Genomic DNA, 21,344 nt, shown 5'->3' with positions numbered 1-21,344 from the left:
GTACTGGGGCAGGAAAGAGAAGCTGGAAAAGACTGGTGACAAAACTTAAGTGGAATAGTGGTTGCCAGGTGTTGGGGGCCAGAGGGTCAGCTGCAAAGAGGCATAAGGTAATGTCTTAGAGAGATGGAAATATTCTATGTGTTTTTTAATAATTTTATTATATTTACTTATTTAGTTTGGCTGTGTTGGGTCTTCCTTGTGGCCTGAGGGCTCAGTAGCTGCAGCACAAAGGCTTAGTTGTGGCATGTGGATTCTTAGTTCCCCGTCCAGGGATCAAACCTGGGTCCCTTGCATTGGGAGCTCAGAGTCTTAACCACTGGACCATCAGGGAAGTTGGAGAAGGCAATGGCAACCCACTCCAGGACTCTTGCCTGGAAAATCCCATGGACGGAGGAGCCTGGTAGGCTGCAGTTCATGCGGTCGCTAAGAGTCGGGCACAACTGAGCGACTTCACTTTCACTTTTCACTTTCATGCATTGGAGAAGGAAATGGCAACCCACTCCAGTGTTCTTGCCTAGAGAATCCCAGGGACAGAGTCATCTAGTGGGCTGCTGTCTATGGGGTCGCACAGAGTCAGACACGACTGAAGCGACTTAGCAGCAGCAGCAGCAGCATCAGGGAAGTCCTTGAAATATACTATAACTTGAAGTGATTGTTACATAACCATATACTACTGCCAAAATTCTCTTAAAATCACTGAATTTTATTGTATATAAATTATTCTTCATCAAAGGTTGGTGGGGGCAATGACTGTTTTCTAGTTTTCTTTTTTAAGCCTCAATTTAAGGTGCACACTAATTTTACTTCACCTAATATGCAAACAAAGCAGAGAAATGCACAAAATTTTAAATTCAGTATATTTGTTTATGGATTTACTTACTTATTTGCTGAATTTATTCATGGTTCATGTGTATTTAAAAATAATTAAAGTTGGAAAGGGAAGATTTGGGATTCAAAAGACCATTTGATATTTATATTTTTACATCTAAAATTAAAGCATTTGAACTTCTGAGTCTCTTTCCTCATCTGTGAAAATGGAGAGAAAATATCCCTCATATCATGTTGTTGAACAATTATCTCATTTAATCTCTTTGGAAGATGTCAGTGCTAATAGACACAAAGCAGGTCCTCAAGTACTAGCATTCTCTTTTGTATCTAAAGTTCAAGACTCACTCTTGGGCAGATATCTAGAAAACATGAAAACTCTAATTGGAAAAGATATGTGCATCCCAGTGTTCATAGCAGCATTATTTACAATAGACAAGATATGAAAGCATCTTAAGTACCCAACAACAGATGAAAGGATAAAGAAGCTGTGGTAAATACATACAATGGAATATTACTCAGTCATAAAAAAAGAATGAAATAATGTCATTTGCAGCAACATGGATAGACCTAGAGATTATCATAGTAAGTCAAGTAAGTCAGATAAAGACCAATATCATGATATCACTCATATATAGAATCTAAAAATAAGATACAAATGAACTTATTTCTAAAATAGACTCACAGTCACAGGAAACTATACTCAATATCTTGCAATAACCTATAATGGAAAAGAATCTTTAAAGGAATATATTTAGGTACAACTGAACCACTTTGCCATACACTTGAAACTAACACAACATTTTAAATTAATTATGTTTTATTTTTGTAATGAATAATAAATAAATAAAAGTCAAGCAGATTGCCAGATTATTCTAACAAAATCAGCTTCCACCAGAGCTCATGTGTAATAGTATGTCTTGTTCTGGCTGTAGGTACCTCTGTGGCAGGACCTTGGGGTGCAGAAGCAGTGGGGGATGGGCATTGCTGTCAAATGGGGAGAGATCCTCTGTACCTTAACTTGCCCCACCCCAATGTGGCAGCAACATTATCACTCAAGATCGTGCCTAAGATCTCATCCACGTGAAGGGACAAAACAGGATGAGACGTTTTCAAACCTTTCCAAAGAAAAGTGAAACCAAGATTGCAAAGACAGTATTCAATTTAGATGCAAAAATAAAATAAAATAAAACTGGACACCTAAAGAAATTCTCAAATGTTCACCAACCACTATTTTCTCTCTTCTCTCATCCTTTTCTGTCATCTCCTTTTCATGTTGTTACTATGACTTTCTAAAGTCATAAAGATGAAATTTCTAACTTCCCAACGCCATAAATAGACTAAATCCATTGTTAAAGGCTGAATCAATTCACTCTGACTCCCTTTATTTTTCAATTCCCCCAGGAAAACTTAGTTTTCAATGGGAAAAGGCCACCCTTTCAACCAAGTTGAGGTGTCTCTGGAGAGAGGAATTGTGTTGATCGTCACCATAAAAATGCACAGGCAGAGGGCAGACAGGCAGAGAGCTTTGGAAAGGCTGGTAGACAAAGGAGGTGTTATGTGTCGTACAACCATTCACTGCAAAGGGATTGTTTAAGTGGAGATGGCCGCTCGACACTCACACAAGAGGGAGCCTTCATCTGGGAATAAAGGCCGCCGCCCGCCTCGGAAGCCCTCCATCTGTCGCTGCCCATCGCCCCTTCGCTTCCATGGTGCTGGCTGCTCTCATTGAAAACGCGGATGGATTTGTGCTCCACATGGTCACTTTAGAAAAGCACCGAGAGTCTGTCTGTGGGGAGGACAAACCCCAGCTGACTGCCTGCTCCTCCAAGCCAAAGGGGTCTCCATTTGGGGCTCTCTGGTTGCGGCTCTCTTTTTGATCACTGGTTCCTGATGCTTTTCCTTACTGAACCTCCCCACCCCTCGACCCCCCCCCCCCCACCTTTGGATCATTCTAGCCATAAACATGGCCGGAGATTTGTTAAGCTGCAAAACTTCTTTTGCTTTGGGGTCCAATCCAAGTCAAGGCCTGAGTACAGCACCTTCCTCTGCAAAGAGAGAGAAAAAAATGAAACTCAGTATGAATGTGAGCTCTGGAAAGGGTCCGGCTTTGGCATTTGCAAGCCAGACCCCTGCTATCCTATGAAGAGTTAGAAAGTCCTGAAAGTGAAGTCGCTCAGTCGTGTCCAACTCTTTGCAGCCCCACGGACTGTAGCCTACCAGGCTCCTCCGTCCACGGAATTTTCCAGGCAAGAGTAGTGGAGTGGGTTGCCATTTCCTTCTCCAGGGGATCTTCCCGACCCCGGGATGGAACCCTGGACTCCCACATTGCAGGCAGACGCTTTACCATCTGAGCCACCTTCCTAAGTTACAATAATTGGCCAGAGAGGAGCAAAGAGTCCTCAGAATGGTGAACCAGCAGTGTGGGGCAATACTCACCCCCACATGTGAGTCCTTCTCCTTCCGGGTGAGCCCAAGCTCACAGGTGTCATACCTACCCTAAACTGAGCATCTTGGAGAGTGCACAGAATTCGATCCTGAGCTGAACAGGTTTGACAACTCGGCTTTATCCCCTTCTATCCATCTAATGCAGATGAGGCGAGTATATTTGTCAGCCCTGTTGCACCTAACGGAAACTGAGGCACAAACATGTGGAATAACACACAGTCTCAAAGAGAATGACTAACCAGACTCAACTCCTCACTACTAAGTGTGAGTGTCACTGTAAGATCACACATGCTTGAAAACAGCCCCCTGGCTATTCCAAATAACCACTGCATCCCCTACAGGACAATGATGTGGGGGGGGGGGGGACGGATCAAATTCATGTTTACTGCTGCCTATTGCTGAGTCGCATGCATTGATGTACTGTCACCAGTAGTGAAAGGTTTTCTGTTTATGTGCTGGAGGGAGACAGTGTGTCAAAGAAGTTGTGTAAAGACAGAATCCAGAAATCAAAACTCTTTTTCTGCAGTATCCCTTCAGGCTTTTTATTAGGTCACCTAAACACATCCTGTCTTAGTTGAAATGTAAAGAATAAACCATCTTCTGCACAAGGAGATTTTTGATAAGTTATTAAGTTTATGTGACAAACAGAGATATCCGGTTCAAATTACTGGAAATTCTCTTACGTAGCATTTGTTTACTCCTCTCATGATATTTATTAAACAAGAAATATAGGTGCTGTTATTCCATTTGATGCGTTCTGGAACACCTGACCCTTTAATGGTGGGTGGATGAAGCCCTGGGCCTGCTTGTTTCCAAAAACTTCTACATGAAAGCCAGAGGAGAATTAACAGGGATGTGGGAAGTCACATAAACACAGCTGAAGAAAGCATATTGTCTTGATTTCAGCTTGAAATCTGTGTTAAATTAGTAGTAGGAAGTTTAGCAGCAACGCCTCATTTCTTAAAACATCAATTGTTTTGAGGTTTTATTGCAGCACTATTCACTTTCGTGGGAATTGAAAAATTGAAAACATTTCAAGCTTTCCCTAAAAACTCATAAATCCAGAAGATGAATTTACTGATTGTGTTCATTTATTTGTCTTATATTTGGTTTCCTGGGTAGGCTGGCAAGCATATTTATTTTGTTAATTGTTATAAACTAACCAACATTATAAACTAAGAACTGTTTTGAGATTTTTTTAAAGTCCCCAATAACCTTTTAGAACATTTAGTGTTTAAAGTATATTATGCAGATGTTATTGGAATAGCTTTAGGGTCCTAAAGATATTTTTTGACAGGGAGCCCAAATCAGGATTTACATAATGGATTTTGGTCTTGTAAGAGGTATTCATAACTCTTGTTAAATTTCTGCATGCTTTTTCTTTAATTCAAGTTCACCAAAGCTAAAAATAGGGCTAATCCAAGATAAAAGTAGGAACAAAGTGATTAAAATGTTCCTCTATTTTGATAAGGGCACCAGGTTAACAGGCGAACACCATTGTTGATGTCAGCATCCCAAGTCAAAGATAAACATGGTTGGGCTGCTCTTATTTCAGATTTGGGTGACATTTTTCTTTGTTAAAGAGCATTTCTTTTTCTGCAAAAAAAGGGAAGAAAAGGGAAGAAAAATTTTATCTTAAGTTTCCTGGCTTAGGGCCAAGAGAGATCTCGTCTCCCCTCTCTGCCTTCACCCCTTAACAAAAATAACAAAATTCCTCTTTTTTTTCATATTTGTCTTTGTATTTTTGTTAATATCCTTTTACTTCCATCTCACTAGGACTGTTTTACCTCCTTTTGTGGGGAGTGGGGGTTACCGGGAAATGGATTCACTTAAATTAATGTTTATTTTAGCCTTTTTTCTTGAAACCTCCATTTAAATGAGTCCATGACTGTGAAAGGTACCAGGTTTCTTGGGGTTGAAGTTGTTAAGTGAGCATAACTTCTTTGTGGCTGTGTCTCTATGGACATTTAAAATGTGTTTTCTTTTGTTTGGGTGAGGTTTACTTTACCGCTGCCTGGTTGTTATAAGAATGGAGTATATCCAGTCATTTGTTTCTAAAAGAATGTGGTTATTAGCTATGTCCTTGGACTTTAACATCAGCTACAAAAACAATGGCTGAGTATACCAGAGTCCATGCAATAAAACTTGAACCCGGGTTCATACAGGGTATTTTAGTGACCCTTCTTCCTACCAAGAGAAACATACATGAGAGAGATTCTCTTCCCTTTAAGCAGTGGGAGCTTGTACAAGGGTGCCATATAGTGAAAAGCCAGTGGGACCAGGTATTAGAAGACCTTCTGAGTGAACCTTATGCTGGCATTTAAGACCTTCTACATCAATTGATGCTTTTGAACTATGGTGTTGGAAAAGACTCTTGAGAGTCCCTTGAACTGCAAGGAGATCAAACCAGTCAACGCTAAAGGAAATCAGTCCTGAATATTCATTGGAAGAACTGATGCTGAAGCTGAAGTTCTAATACTTTGGCCACCTGATGAGAAGAGTTGACTCACTGGAAAAGCCCCTGATGCTGGGAAAGACTGAAGGTGGGAGGAGAAGGGGAGAACAGAGGATGATATGGTTGGATGGCATCACCAACTTGATGGACATGAGTTTGAGCAGGCTCCGGGAGTTGGCGATGGACAGGGAAGTCTGGCGTGCTGTGGTCCATGGGGTTGCAAAGAGTCAGAAACGACTGAGCGGCTGAACTGAACTGAACTTCTTCACCAAGAGCTCCCTTTATTACTTTCTTTTTCCTTGACCACATCTTTGAAAGATTAGGTCTATCAAACACAATGTTTACAAGGCAGAAAATTAAATCTTTGTCCCATTTTTTTCCTTCATAAACAATCTATATTTAATCAAATGAATATTTCAGACAGATGACCATGTTACCATAATGAGCAGTTTTGAAACAACGAAAGTTGATGTTGTAATTCTCTTAGACAGCTTGACTGAGGGTGAATCTGTGATTTCCATTACGTCTCTGGATATAGTAAAAATAACTTAAGCTCAAGGCCCAAGGTTGGGAACCATTGGATTACTGCATCTGAATGTCAGTTTTCTCATCTTCAAAATGGGGGAAAATAGCCTCAAGGTTGATATAAAAATTAAAATTAAATCACATGTGTTAAAGAACTATACAAGAGCCTAGAGAGCAACACAAATTATGCACAAGAAATTGGGGGAATATGAATGCAGAGTTCCAGAGAATAGCAAGGAGAGATAAGAAAGCCTTCCTCACTGATCAATGCAAAGAAATAGAGGGAAACAATAGAATGGAAAAGACTAGAGATCTCTTCAAGAAAATTAGAGATACTGAGGGAACATTTCATGCAAAGATGGGCTCGATAAAGGACAGAAATGGTATGGACTTAACAGAAGCAGAAGATACTAAGAAGAGGTGGCAAGAATACACCGAAGAACTGTACAAAAAAGTTCTTCATGACCCAGATAATCACGATGGTGTGATCACTCACCAAGAGCCAGACATCCTGGAATGTGAAGTCAAGTGGGCCTTAGAAAGCATCACTACGAACAAAGCTAGTGGAAGTGATGGAATTCCACTTGAGCTATTTCAAATCCCCAAAGATGATGCTGTGAAAGTGCTGCACTCGATATGTCAGCAAATTTGGAAAACTCAGCAGTGGCCACAGGACTGGAAAAGGTCAATTTTCATCCCAATCCCAAAGAAAGGCAATGCCAAAGAATGCTCAAACTACTGGACAATTGCACTCATCTCACACGCTAGTAAAGTAATGCTCAAAATTCTCCAAGCCCGGCTTCAGCAATACGTGAACTGTGAACTTCCCGATGTTCAAGCTAGTTTTAGAAAAGGCAGAGGAACCAGAGATCAAATTGCCAACATCTGCTGGATCATCGGAAAAGCAAGAGAGTTCCAGAAAAACATCTCTTTCTGCTTTATTCACTATGCCAAAGCCTTTGACTGTGTGGATCACAATAAACTGTGGAAAATTCTGAAAGAGGTGGGATTACCAGACCACCTGACCTGTCTCTTGAGAAACCTGTATGCAGGTCAGGAAGCAACAGTTAGAACAGGACATGGAACAACAGACTGGTTCCAAATAGGAAAAGGAGTATGTCAAGGCTGTATATTGTCACCCTGCTTTTTTAACTTATATGCAGAGTACATCATGAAAAACGCTGGGCTGGAGGAAGCACGAGCTGGAATCAAGATTGCCGGGAATAATATCTATAACCTCAGATATGCAGGTGACATCACCCTTATGTCAGAAAATGAAGAAGAGCTAAAGAGCCTCTTGATGAAAGTGAAAGAGGAGAGTGAAAAAGTTGGCTTAAAGCTCAACATTCAGAAAGCTAAGATCATGGCGTCCGGTCCCATCACTTCATGGCAAATAGATGGGGAAACAGTGGAAACAGTGTCAGACTTTAATTTTCTGGGCTCCAAAATCACTGTAGATGGTGATTGCAGCCATGAAATTAAAAGACGCTTACTCCTTGGAAGGAAAGTTATGACTAAGCTAGACAGCATATTGAAAAGCAGAGACATTACTTTGTCAACAAAGGTCGGTCTAGTCAAGGCTATGGTTTTTCCATTGGTCATGTATGGATGTGAGAGTTGGATTGTGAAGAAAGCTGAGAGCCACAGAATTGATGCTTTTGAACTGTGGTATTGGAGAAGACTCTTGAGAGTCCCTCGGACTGCAAGGAGATCCAACCAGTCCATCCTAAAGGAGATCAGTCCTGGGTGTCCACTGGAAGGACTGATGTTGAAGCCGAAACTCCAGTACTTTGGCCACCTAATGTGGAGAGCTGACTCATTTGAAAGGACCCCAATGCCGGGGAAGATTGAGGGCAGGAGGAGAAGGGGACGACAGAGGATGAGATGGTTGGATGGCATTGCCAGCTCGATGGACATGAGTTTGGGTGGACTCCGGTAGTTGGTGATGGACAGGGAGGCCTGGCGTGCTGTGGTTCATGGGGTCACAAAGAGTTGGACACGGCTGAGTGACTGAACTGAACTGAACCTTGAATTTCCAAATGTAAAAAAAACTTTAGTTTGCTAGGAAGATAATACATGAGTCAAAAATCTTTTTGATTTTTCCCTTGGCTGTGCTAAGTGAACAACTTATCAACACGGAAATCCATTCTTTCTTGAACTTAAAAATATATGGAATTTGAAAGATGGTAACGATAACCCTATATGCGAGACAGAATAAGAGACACAGATGCATGGAACAATTTTATGGACTCTGAGGGAGAAGGTGAGGGTGGGACGTTCTGGGAGAATAGCATTGAAACATGTATATTATCATATGTGAAACAGAACACCATTCCATGTTCGATGCATGAGACAAGGGCTCAGGGCCGGGGCAATGGGATGATCCAGAAGGATGGGATGGGGAGGGAGGTGGGTGGGGGGTCCAGGAGGGGGAACACATGTAAACCCATGGCAGATTCATGTCAATGTATGGCAAAAACTATTGCAATGTTGTGAAGTGATTGGCCCCCAACTAAAATAAATAAATTTATAAAAAAAAAAAAAAAATAGGTGAACAACCTCAAACCATTTTCTGAGCTAAACAGGTAATCCTTTTAACATAAGATTATCATATTTTGAGTAGACATGGATTTTCCCAGGTGGTGCTAGTGGTAAAGAACCTGCCTGCCAGTGCAGGAGACATGAGATGTGGGTTCGATCCCTGGGTGGGGAAGATCCCCTGGAGAAGAAAATGGCAGTCCACTCCAGTATTCTTGCTTTGAAAATCCCATGGACAGAGGAGCCTGGCAGGCTACAGTCCATGGGGTCAAGGAGTCAGACACCACGGAGGCAGCTGAGCACAAGGACACTACTTAGGCATATTTCCAGCGATGAAACATTGGTTTGGTGGCTACAGTAAACATATTTGCCAAACCCACTATCCATTTTTTTTTTTTAGAAATGGCTTCATCCATCATCCTTGTGAGCAGTCGTGTTTGTGCTAAGTAATCACACTTGTTGGCAACAGACAAGTGGACCAGGAGTGAATACTCACCAAGAAGGACAAACTGAGCCCATCAGATCTCCTCTCATAAGACTATTGAACTACAACCATCAAAAACAACTTAAGTGATGATGAGCATTTACACTGAAAGACCATACAGTCATTCATTCATTTGGTCGTTCCTCCATTCCAAAAGTCATTGCCTGACAGAAACCAGGTACTGAGCTGGGTCAAGAATAGAGTCAGAGGACTTCCCTGGTGATCCAGGTTAAGACTGCATGATTCCAATGCAGGAGGCACGGATCCAGCCCTGGTTGGGGAACAAATATCCCACAGGCTAAAAAGTAATCATTAAGAAAGAAAGAAAGAAAGAATAGAATAGAATCAGAGTTCTCCAGAATGTGTGGCCAAAAAAAAAAAAAAAAGCCAAGGTAATGCATAACATAAATCATGGAGAGTAAGAATTAAGAGACTGCAAGGAAGCAAATTTGCAGAGATGAAGGGAGAACTGACTGTGGCAGAGGAAAGCAGAAAAAGGGGCTGCTTGACCCACTCCATCTCCCCGAAGCCCCGCCTACATTTTCTGCTCTTGGTTTCTGGAACGTCCCGCGGTATCTTTTTTAATAAGTCTTCTCTTTCCTTAAGCTTTTTTTGTGTGGGGCTTGGTTCATTGCAAGCCTGTGTGCCCCACCTAAGACAGGTGTCAATGTTAATTTTTAATGTATCCTGGAGACACTTCTTTTCTCCCCTAAAATATAGAGATGTTTCAATGCCAAAAAGCATTCAAATTAGTAATTAAATATGGAGAGAAGAGAGGCGCTTTGTTCCTTCCTTTAACCACCGGCAGCCCCCCGCCCCCAACTTCTCACTCTGGAAGGTGCGTGAGTAGTGCGGAGAGGCGGCGAGAGTGCGGGTGTATCTCCTTTCCCCGGGTCCCATCACCGGCGGGATATGGGGCTAACTAGCAAGTGACCCAGACGACGAATTCCATTTCCCAGCAAACACATCTCCTCTGGCCCCGAGAGATTCTGATTTTATTTAAATCCTGCTCAGAATTAAATCCCAGCCACATGAAGCTGAAAAGGAGAACTGGGTGTGAAGTGGAGAGGGAAGCGGGTTCCTAACTTGATCTATCCTAGTGCGGGGACTTGCAGTGGGAAACGGCTGTGTGTCGGTGAGGGGAGGGGGCAGGGGGCAGCCTTGATGGGGGTGCAGACCCCTGGGGGAGAATCCAGAAAGGTGGGGATTTTACTGTGTTTGGTTTCCTTTCTGGACACTTCTGCCTCTGAGTCACTTGCCAGTGTAGCTAGGTCAGGATGCAGATTATGTAATGAAAGTCATAATCTATTCAAAGGGCTTTAGGAACTTTAAGCGATCTTGGTTGAAATGTTCCTCTGGACTGACTTGCCAATAGATCCTTAGAGATGAATTCAACTTAAAAATCCCTTTTAGATCCTAATGAGAAGAGGAGAGCAAGCTTTAAAGGTGTCTACTCAGTTTTAGCATCTTCTCCTTCCTGGTCTATTGCCCACTCACTTTCCTAAGGCTGTCTCCCATTTTCTTAAATTTCCAGTGTGCTCATGAAATCACACATACCCCTCATAAAAGTCAGGGATGCAACTTTCCTGGTGATCCAGTGACTGGGACTCCGAGCTCCCAGTACGGGGAAGGGGGGTCCTGGGTTCAATCCTTGGTTGGGGAACTGGATCCCGCATGCTGTAACTTAAGATCCCATGTGCTACAGCTGAGACCCAGTGCCGCCTAAGTAAATAAATAAATATTTGGGAAAAAAATCAAGGATATATCCCTAAAGTCATTCCCATCTAGGCACAAAGGACTGATGAAGATATAGGTAAAAATACTCCCTGAACCATGCATTTTAAAATAAGACAAAACTGACTAGAGACTCACTCTCCTAGTTTGAGAATTCAAGCATCAGCGGCTTGCAGGATGACCTGGAGAAGGCAGCAGGGATCTCGTGAGGTTAATTTGAGGGCCTACATTTGTTCCAATGCCACCAGATCCTGGGCAAACATCTGGTTACACTGGGGTGTATCTGACGAAGAGAATGAGAGTGACCAAGAATCGTAGGAAACTGACCCCTTAGATCCTCACCCCTTCTCCACTCCCAGGTTACCCATCATCTCAAGATCTCTCCTGAATTCCTCAGTAATCCCTACAGGAAGAAACAAAATCTCTGTAAAACTTCAGTATCAGATAAGCTCTGGAAAAATCACTAACAGATGGATTTAGAATGTCGAACAAAGCCAGCGAGTCATATTAAAACATCTTGTTGGTGTTCATCAACTTGAAAAAAGTAAAAGACCACTGATTTTGAAGGAGGAGAGGTTCTTAGCAATACCTGGTTTTTCTTCTTCCTGTTCATGGGCCCAGGGATTCCATCCCCCCCAACTCTTTCCCCATCCATATCCACATGGCCATCACTTCCATCCACCACCCTCAGGAACACACAGGGTCTCCTTATACCAAAATCAAAGCAAGGATTGTGTTGGCCAAAAAGTTCATTTGGATTTTTCCAGAAGATGATATGGAAAGGCCCAGATGAACTTTTTGGCCATTCCAATATACTGCCAAGAATCCATTTGCAGTTTGAAGTTAGGATGAGGCAAGGAAGACTATGGGGAGAAAATGAGCTAGTGATTCACACGCACAGTTGAAAGAGTGAGTCACAAAGTGCTCAGTGTGCTCTCCAGTTTTGTTTTGTTTTACTTGATGCACTAAAGCAGAATCTGTTTCTAAAAGAAAATAAGTCAGGTCTTTGCAATATATACTTTCTCCCATATTGTTGTTGTTGTTTAGTCACTGAGTTGTGTCTGATTCTCTGTGACCCTATAGACTGTAGCCCACCAGGCTCCTCTGTCCATAGGATTCTCCTGGCAAGAATACTGGAGTGGGTTGCCATTCCCTTCTCCAGGGTATCTTCTTGACCCAGGAATTGAACCCATGTCTCCTGCAATGACAGGTGGATTCTTTACCACTGAGCCACCAGGGAAGCGTATTTACAAGTATTCAAAAATGAAGTCTATCCCTGCAAAACTGAAAAGTCTGTCACTGTAGTTACTGGTGGGAGAGGCAACTTCCTTGTTCAAACACAAGTAAAATAATCCTTTGCATCATGATTCTTCCTGAAGAGACTTACTCTCATACTCTTTGAACACACCTCCAACTGACTTAATAGCATCTGAACCAGGGAGGTTCACTTCCTCTTTAGGGCAAATGTGATGTGAGCTCGTGATGGGAACTCAGGAGGAAGTTTCCAAGGGCCGGATGTTGTCTAAGAGAGAATCATTGTCAAGCCACGGAGATAGATTTTGTTGTTCATTTACATGATGTTCAGGGCTGGTGAGCCTCAGTTTCTCCATTGTTGTACTTGTATTTAAAAAAAAAAGAAAAAAAAGTAGGGCTTCCCAGGTGGTGCTAGTGTTAAAGAACACTCCTGCAATATAGGAGACATAAGGGACACAGGTTCAATCCCTGGGTTGGGAAGATCCCCTGGAAAAAAGAATGGCTACCCACTCCAGTATTCTTGTCTGGGAAATCCCATGGACAGAGGAGCCTGGTGGGCTGCGGTCCATAGGGTCACAAAGAGTTGGATACAACTGAAGTGACTTAGCACGAACTTGTACAAAAAATAAGGCTATTCAGGCTTTCTGTTGCGATAGAGTTTGCTGCACCCACCCAAGTAAAGGCAGGGCCAGAGCGCGCAGCCCCTCTTGGGGCACACGCTGTGCTTTATTTACCGATAACACAAGTGATAGTGAGCTAATGTGATCCTTCTGTATATGGTCTGCACTCTGGTCCTCACGATTCTCAGCTGGTTTTCTTCTCTTCGCTTCCGCATCCCTCATTGCTCAGATTATTCTTATAGGGAAAAGCTAGACAACAAAGAGGGGAAACTCTAATGCCATCATGTTTGGCACCACGACCACTAACCACTGTGAAAACCTTTTATAAAAAGGCTATTATTCCACTTATAATCCGCTCTCATGCTGGCTTTTAACTAACTGGAAGAGTAGCTGCACTAAGGTGGAAAGGTTTGTGACCCATCTGTTGAGTGTATAATTTCCTTTTCATTGGCTAGCACAGCCCAATAAAAAAATATTATTAGGTGCACTAACTCAATCAGCAAACAAATGACAGGCAGATGGCCTTCAAAAACAATACAGACCATGAATGCCACAGAGCCGGCCACCAAGTGGGCCCCAGCTTCCAGGCAGCCTTTGTCTGAGAACACTCCACTGGGTTAAGTGATGCAAAATACGGCAGAAAGAGAGAGAAGCTGTGTGTAAATGGGGGAGAAGTTAACGGCCTCTAAAGTGCTCTGTGAAAGGCTGTGATAATTCTACTGGGGAAAAGAGAAAAAAAGGCATCCTACTTAAATCATGTATTTTTTTGATGGTGCTGAAATCCAATAGATCATTTTCACATGACACTCCAGTTTTAAATCCCTATTGTAGGCAGATTTTTTTTTTTCTCAAAAGGGCCCTTTATCTGATAGAATTTTCTCAAGTTATGTTTTAGCTGAGTGATACAATTTGGTGAGTAGAAGTTTCTGTATGAGAGAATTTTACTGGTTGAATAAAAGGCAGGAAGACAGGCCAAAGAGAGAGAAGGAAGGAAGAGAGGGAGGGAGAAAGAGAAAGAAAGAGGGAGGGAGGAAGAAAGGGAAAAAGAAAGAGGGACTTCCCTGGTGGTCCAGTGGTTAAGACTCCTTGCCTCCACTGCAGGGGATGCGGGTTTGATCCCTGGTCAGGAAACTAAGACCCCACAGGCTGTGCTGCTCAGCCAAAAAAAGAAAAAGAACAAAAAGAAAGGAAGAGAAAGAGAGAGAGAGATGAAAGGAAGGAAAGAAAGAAAGAAAAGAAAGAGACTTAGCCTTAAAAGATTTTGAAAGATAGGTGAGGTCAGAAACTGGCTTTGGTAATTTCAAAGAGAATTTAGCACATGGCAGGCCTGCACACAATAACCTCCAGACTGTATCCTGTCTTTTAGATGAAAGATGTCCACAACTAGTCGATATTTTAAAAGATTTTTCCTTCTAAAAATTGTACAAGTTTGTAGCACAAAAAAAAAAAAAGTGAGAAGTACAGAAAGATCATCCAACACCAGAAAACAATCACTCAAATTTCACCACCTGGAATAACCCTGCTAATAATGTATAATCTATCCCTCCCAGGACTTTAAATATATATACTTTATTTACATTTTTGAAAATATATTTTACACTCTTTTTTTACTTAGCCTGATATCAAAGTTCTTTATAATTATTATTTCAAACAGCTCCAAAATATTTCACTGTTTGTTTGGGACATAATTTTTTTCGTATCTTAGAGAGACAATAACCTGTGTGTCTTGCTAGCTTTATAAATTTGGGAAATTAATATTAACTCTGAGCCTCGATTACTTGTAAATGGATACAATAAAAATACCTGTAGCATTATTTTCTGTGGACATCGAATTAAATTGGAGAAGGAAATGGCAACCCACTCCAGTATTCTTGCCTGGAGAATCCCATGGACAGAGGAGCCTGGCAGGCTACAGTCCATGGGGTCACAAAGAGTCAGACATGACTGAGTGACTAACACACACGTTTGGTGTTAGTCACTAACAATAAATATATTAGTATTAGTATTTATATTTGCCTGGTAGTAAGCAATCAATAAAGTGTGTTAGTCACTGAGTCGTGTCCGACTCTTTGTGACTCCATATACTGTAGCCTGCCAGGCTCCTCTGTCCATGGGATTCTCTAGGCAAGAATACTGGAGTGGGTTGCCATTTCCTTCACCAGGGGATTTTCCCAACTGAGGAATCGAACCTGGGTTTCCTGCATTGCAGGCAGATTCTTTACTGACTGACCTATGAGGGAAGCCCAAGCACTCAGTAAAAGTTATAAAATAATAATACATATGAATTTTTATTCACATTTCAGATGATTGCCTTAAGATACATTTCTAGATTTGAAATTAAGGACAAAATATCTTATGATATTAATACATACCATATGATCTTAATACATACCATAAAGTTCTACATATGTGTGTATAGTAATAATTTATATACCATCAGTAATAGATGAGTAACCCTTGCCTACAATGAAAATCTTTTTTTTAAAACTTTAATTGATAGGTCAAAATATGGTGTCTCATTACTCATTAAATTTGGAGTTTTTTACCAAGGGAAAGCAATGAAAGCTGCTTTTTTTCCTTTTTCTTTTCTTTTTTTTTTTTTGACTGTACCATGCAGCATGCTAAAATTCCCCAACCAGGGACCAAACCTGCACCCACTATGGGGTTCTTTAATTTAAATTTTTCTCAATGTTTATTAAGTATTTACATTTTTTCTTTTTTGCATGAATTGGTAAAATTTCTATTTGTACCTTTTGCTGTCTGGGTCATTTTAATTTCTCATTACAAATCATTCAGACACACTTAAAACAACTCCCCAGTGTTTATTTCAGTGTTAACTCTGCTTTGCCATCATCTCACATCACACAGTAGCTGAACCAGCACCCTCCACTTTCTTTTTTGTGTTTTGTTTTGTTTATCACTATCATACAACTTTTGTTTTCTTTTTTGTTCAGTTCAGTCGCTAAGTCGTGTCCGACTTTTTATGACCCCATGGACTGCAGCATGCCAGGCTTCCCTGTCCATCAATAATTCCCAGAGCTCGCTCAAACTCATGTCCATCGAGTCTGTGATGCCATCCAACCATCTCATCCTCTGTCATCCCCTTCTCCTCCCGCCTTCAATCTTTCCCAGCATCAGGGTCTTTTCAGATGAATCAGTTCTTCACATTGCGTGGCCATAGTATTGGAGTTTCAGCTTTAGCATCAGTCCTTCCAATGAATATTCAGGACTGAGTTCCTTTAGGATGGACTGGTTGAACCTCCTTGCAGTCCAAGAGACTCTCAAGAGTCTTCTCCAACACCACAGTTCAAAAGCATCAATTCTTCAGCGCTCAGCTTTCTTTATAGTCCAACTCTCACATCCATACTTGACTACTGCAAAAACCATAGCATTGACTAGACGGACCCTTGTCGGTAAAGTAATGTCTCTGCTTTTTAATATGCTGTCTAGGTTGGTCATAGCTTTTCTTCCAAGGACCAAGCGTCTTTTAATTTCATGGCTGCAGTCACCATCTGCATTTCTTTTTTATATCCTAATTTTATTTTTAATTTAAATTTATTTTTAATTGGAGGATAATTGCCTTGCAATATTGTGTTGCTTTCTGCCGTATATCAACATGAATCAGCCATAGGTGTACATATGTCCCCTCCTGAGCCTTCCTCCTACCTCCCACCCCATCTCCCCACTCTAGGTTGTCACAGGGCACCTGATTTGAGCTCCCTGTGTCATACAGCAAATTCCCATTAGTTATCTAATTTTACATATGGCAATATATATGTTTCAAGACTCTCAATCCATCCCACCCTCTCCTTCTCCCACTGTGTCCACAAGTGTATTCTCTATCTGTATCGCCACTGCTGCCCTGCAAGTAGGTTCATCATTACCATCTTTCTAGATTCTATATATATGTGTTAATATATGATATTTTTATCTTTCTGACACACTTCACTCTATATAACAGGCTCTAGCTTCATCCATCTCACTAGAACTGACTCAAATTTGTTCCTTTTTGTGCTTGAGTAATTCCATTGTATGTACCACACCTTCTTTATCCATTCATCTGTCAATGGACATCTAGGTTGCTTCCATGTCCTAGCTATTGTAAACAGTGCTGTGATGAACACTAGGGTATGTGTCTTTCTCAATTATAGTTTCTTCAGAATATATGCCCAGTGGTAGGATTATTGGATCATATAGTAGTTTTATTCCTAATTTTTAAAGTAACCTCCATACTCTTTTCTATAGTGACTATATCAATTTACATTCCCACCAACAGTGTAAGAAGGTTCCTTTTTCTCCACACTGTCTCCAGTGTTTATTGTTTATAGATTTTTTGATGATGACCTTTTTGACTATTTTGGTTTTGATTTGCATTTCTGCAATAATGAACCATGTTGAGCATCTTTTCATGTGTTTATTAGCCATCTGTATATTTTCTTTGGAGAAATGTCTGTTTAGGTCTTCTGCCCATTTTTTGATTGGGTTGTTTGTTTTTCTGATATTGAATTGCATGAGTTGCTTGTATATTTTAGAGATTAATCCTTTGTCAGTTCTTTCATTTGCTATTATTTTCTCCCATTCTGAGAGTTGTCTTTTCACTTTGTTTATAGTTTTCTTCCCTGTGCAAAAGCTTTTAAGCTTGATTAGGTCCCGTTTGTTTATTTTTGTTTTTATTTCCATTATTATAGGAGATGGGTCATAGAGGATCTTGCTATGATTGATGTCAAAGAGTGTTCTGCCTATGTTTATGTCTAAGAGTTCAATGTTTTTTGGTCTTACATTTAGTTCTTTAATCCATTTTGAGTTTATTTTTGTGTATAATGTTAGGACATGTTCTAATTTCATTCTTTTACATGCAACTGTCTAATTTTCCCAGCACCATTTATTGAAGAGACTATCTTTTCTCTTTTGTATGTTCTTGCCTCCTTTGTCAAAGATAAGGTGCCCATAGGTGCTTGAGTTTATCTCTGGGCTTTCTATCTTGTTCCATTGGACTGTATTTCTGTTTTTGTGTCAGTACCATACTGTCTTGATGACTGTAGCTTTATAGTATAGTCTGAAGTCAGGAAGGTTGATTCCTCTAGCTCCATTCTTGTTTCTCAAGATTGTTTTGGCTATTTGGGGTCTTTTGTGTTTCCATACAAATTGTGAAATTTTTTGTTCTAGTTCTGTGAAAAATACCATTGATAGTTTGATGGGGATTACACTGAATCTGTAGATTGCGTTGGGTAGCATAGTCATTGTCATAATACTGATTCTTCCAATCCAAGAATTGGTATCTCTCTCCATCTGCTTGTGTTGTCTTTGATTTCTTTCATCACTGTCTTACAGTTTTCTGTATACAGGTCTTTTGTCTCTTTAGGTAGGTTTGTTCCTAGGTATTTTATTCTTTTTGTTGTGATGGTGAATGGGATTGTTTCCTTAATTTCTCTTTATGATTTTTCATTGTTACTGTATAAGAGTGTAAGGGATTTCTATGTATTAATTTTATGCCTTGTGACTTTACTATATTCATTGATTAGCTCTTTCACTTTTGTTCTCATTTTTTAATTTCTTCATATACCTCACCCCACCCCACCAGCAATGCTTCTCAATCTCGAATAATCTGGAGGATCTTGTTAAAATGCAGATTCTGCTGTTCTAATAAACTCCCAGGTGAGGTTGATGCTGTTCACTTTTCACCCTACTTGAAGTACCCCATACTCCATCCAAGCTATTAGGGCCCAAGAAATACATTCCCCTTCATGATTTCAACTTTTAAAGGGAAAAAGATACAGATGGGATGCTTCCACGGGAAAGACAGATGGCTACCAAGAGACCTCCCAGAGTATAAATGCCCACGCCCATGGTCTGGCATCAGTAGTATGCAGTTTTCCATCATAGAGATTGATGGCAGAATTTTGATCACCAGTTATCAATTAGCTTCACTGGTTCAAATCCACTGATTCCCTAGCATCTTGGTTCTGGTGTCCTGCCAACCACTCTGGCCTCACTGCCCATTAGGATAATTCACCATGCCTAAGGTGATTAATGGAGAAGGAAATGTCAACCCACTCCAGTATTCTTGCCTGGAGAATCCCATGGACAGAGGAGCCTGGTGGGCTACAGTCCATGGGGTCGCAAAGAGTCGGACACGACCGAGCAACTTCACTAAGGTGATTAAATGTTGTCACTGGCTTTCTGCATTTTACAGAGCTCCATTTCATGGTATCATCTTTTAAAAACTATTCTTTCAGTGTTCTTTGCTGTTCAATTTCCCTCACAGTTAGATCCTGGATCTGATCTCCAGTGGCTAAAGAAGACATGGGTCTCCTTAATCAATACCATCAAGGCCCTTTGATGTTCATACAAGGGCTGTTATTTTTTTCTTTTCAGAGCTTTTAATGGAGCTAATACATGCCATCAACTAAATCACCCTTATTGGAGAAGGAAATAGCAACCCACTCCAGTATTCTTGCCTGGAGAATTCCATGGTCAGAGGAGTCTGGTGGGCTACTGGTACAAATCTACTGATTCCCTAGCATCTATTAGTTTAACACACACAAACTCACACCACCCTTATGGTACCATAGCCCCTCTAACGTTTCAGGGCCACAGCCTTAAGTAAGCCTGCATGTCATCTCCATCCACTAGACGTAACTGTCTCAGTCACTGTGATGTTGCAACATGTTACATCACTCACACACAAGCAGCAACTGGGCTTCTGCTATAGTCTGATTGGTGAGGGATACAGCTCAAAATCCCAACATGCAGGTTGGCATTCTAGAAACTCTCCTAATACCAACTGTCTCCTAAAGGTCCCCTGCAAACAGAGCCTAACACAGGCTGAGAATGTGATTCCAGGGATAAGATGTGTTATGGTAAGTGGACAGGGAAGCAAGTCTACCCAAGAATATGTTACTGCATTGGCCACTACTAGAGGTTTTTGGTTCTCAATTCTAGGAGACCATCAGAGGAGTCATGAAATGTGTCTCCAGTCAGTCAGCCCAGATGATGAGTTGGGGGAACATGTATCCCATTTCTTGTTGGTCAAGGGAGGCCCCAAAGGTATGAACGCCCTCACACTTGCAGGCTGAGTAAGCACAAGTGTGAGCAGCTTCCTGTGGGCATCAGAGAAGCCTGGAGTCACTTCCCTCACTGGAGTAAAACCCAAGAGAAAGTGAACAGCTGCCTTATCTTCTTTAATCAAGTGGCATCTACTGTCTCCATACATTTTCTGGGGTTGGTCAGGACAAAGTTAAAAGTACTACCTTGGCTTGAATTGTATGCTGATTAGGTAAAATTTGTTTATAAAAATCTGACCTACTTTTTCCTGATCTGGGTTTTGTCCTGATAGGAGTGTTCCTTTCATCACAAAAGGCTCAGCATTGCTATGATGACTTGCACCGCCCTGGTGATGGTTGTGTGAGCTTTTTCAGTAAAGTTCTGGTTATTCTTTGAAAATGTCCAACTGAAAAAGCTTTTAGGATTTCCCTGGGGGCACAGTGGTTAAGAATCTGCCTGCCAATGCAGAGGATATGGATTGGATTCCCAGTCTGAGAAGATCCCACATGCCATAGGGACACAACTACTGAGTCTGTGTGCCTAGAACCCATGCTCCACAACAAGAGAAGCCACTGCAAAGAGAAGCCTGTGCAGCACAACTAGAGAAGCAGCACATGTGCTGCAACAAAGATCCAGAGCAGCCAAAACTAAATAAATCAATAAATTAATTATAAAAAAGAAAAAGCTTTCAGCCAAAATTTAGAAGACTGTCTTTCAAAACAAGAAGCTGATCTGCTTCCTCCAGATATGCATTCCATTAAAAACTTCAAATTAGGGAGCATCCTTCTCTTTCTTTCTTTTATCCTTTTCTCTTCTCAACCTTCCAGCTCCTACTAAATAAGTTCTAACACTCAGGAACATGTATCCTTTTAGCATCTCAAGCTGAAATGAGACTGTTGAGATAAAGTTTAAGTCATCATTGCTCATATCTAAATATCTATTAATTTGTAAAGCAACTATACTCCAATAAAAATTAATTAAAAATAAAGTTCATACCAGAAATTATTGGGAAAGGAAAGATTATTGGGAAAGGCAATATTAATAGAGGGAAGGAATGTGCTTGCTTAGAGTATACCAGGTGGCTCAGTGGTAACAAATCTGCCTGTCAATGCAGAAGCTGCAGGAGACAAGGGTTCTATCCCTGGGTCGGGAAGATCCCCTGGAGTAGGAAATGGCAACCCACTCCAGGATTCTTGCCTGGGAAATTCCATGGACAGAGGAGCCTGGTGGGCTACAGTCCATGGGGTCGCAGAGTTGGATATGACTGAGCACACATGGCACATTGCAAAAATATTTTTAAGTGTTGTGCAAAACTCAACCTTAAATCTGGTTAGTTATTGCTTTGATATTAGATATTACTTAGATAATACTTAGATATTACTCAGTCCAATAATCTAGATCTGATATTACCCTCTTT

Source organism: Giraffa tippelskirchi, chromosome 1 (assembly GCF_054371585.1).
Source record: "Giraffa tippelskirchi isolate mGirTip1 chromosome 1, T2T-mGirTip1v1.2.pri, whole genome shotgun sequence".
NCBI classification, from domain to species: domain Eukaryota; kingdom Metazoa; phylum Chordata; class Mammalia; order Artiodactyla; family Giraffidae; genus Giraffa; species Giraffa tippelskirchi.
This window is presented reverse-complemented; position numbering follows the sequence as displayed.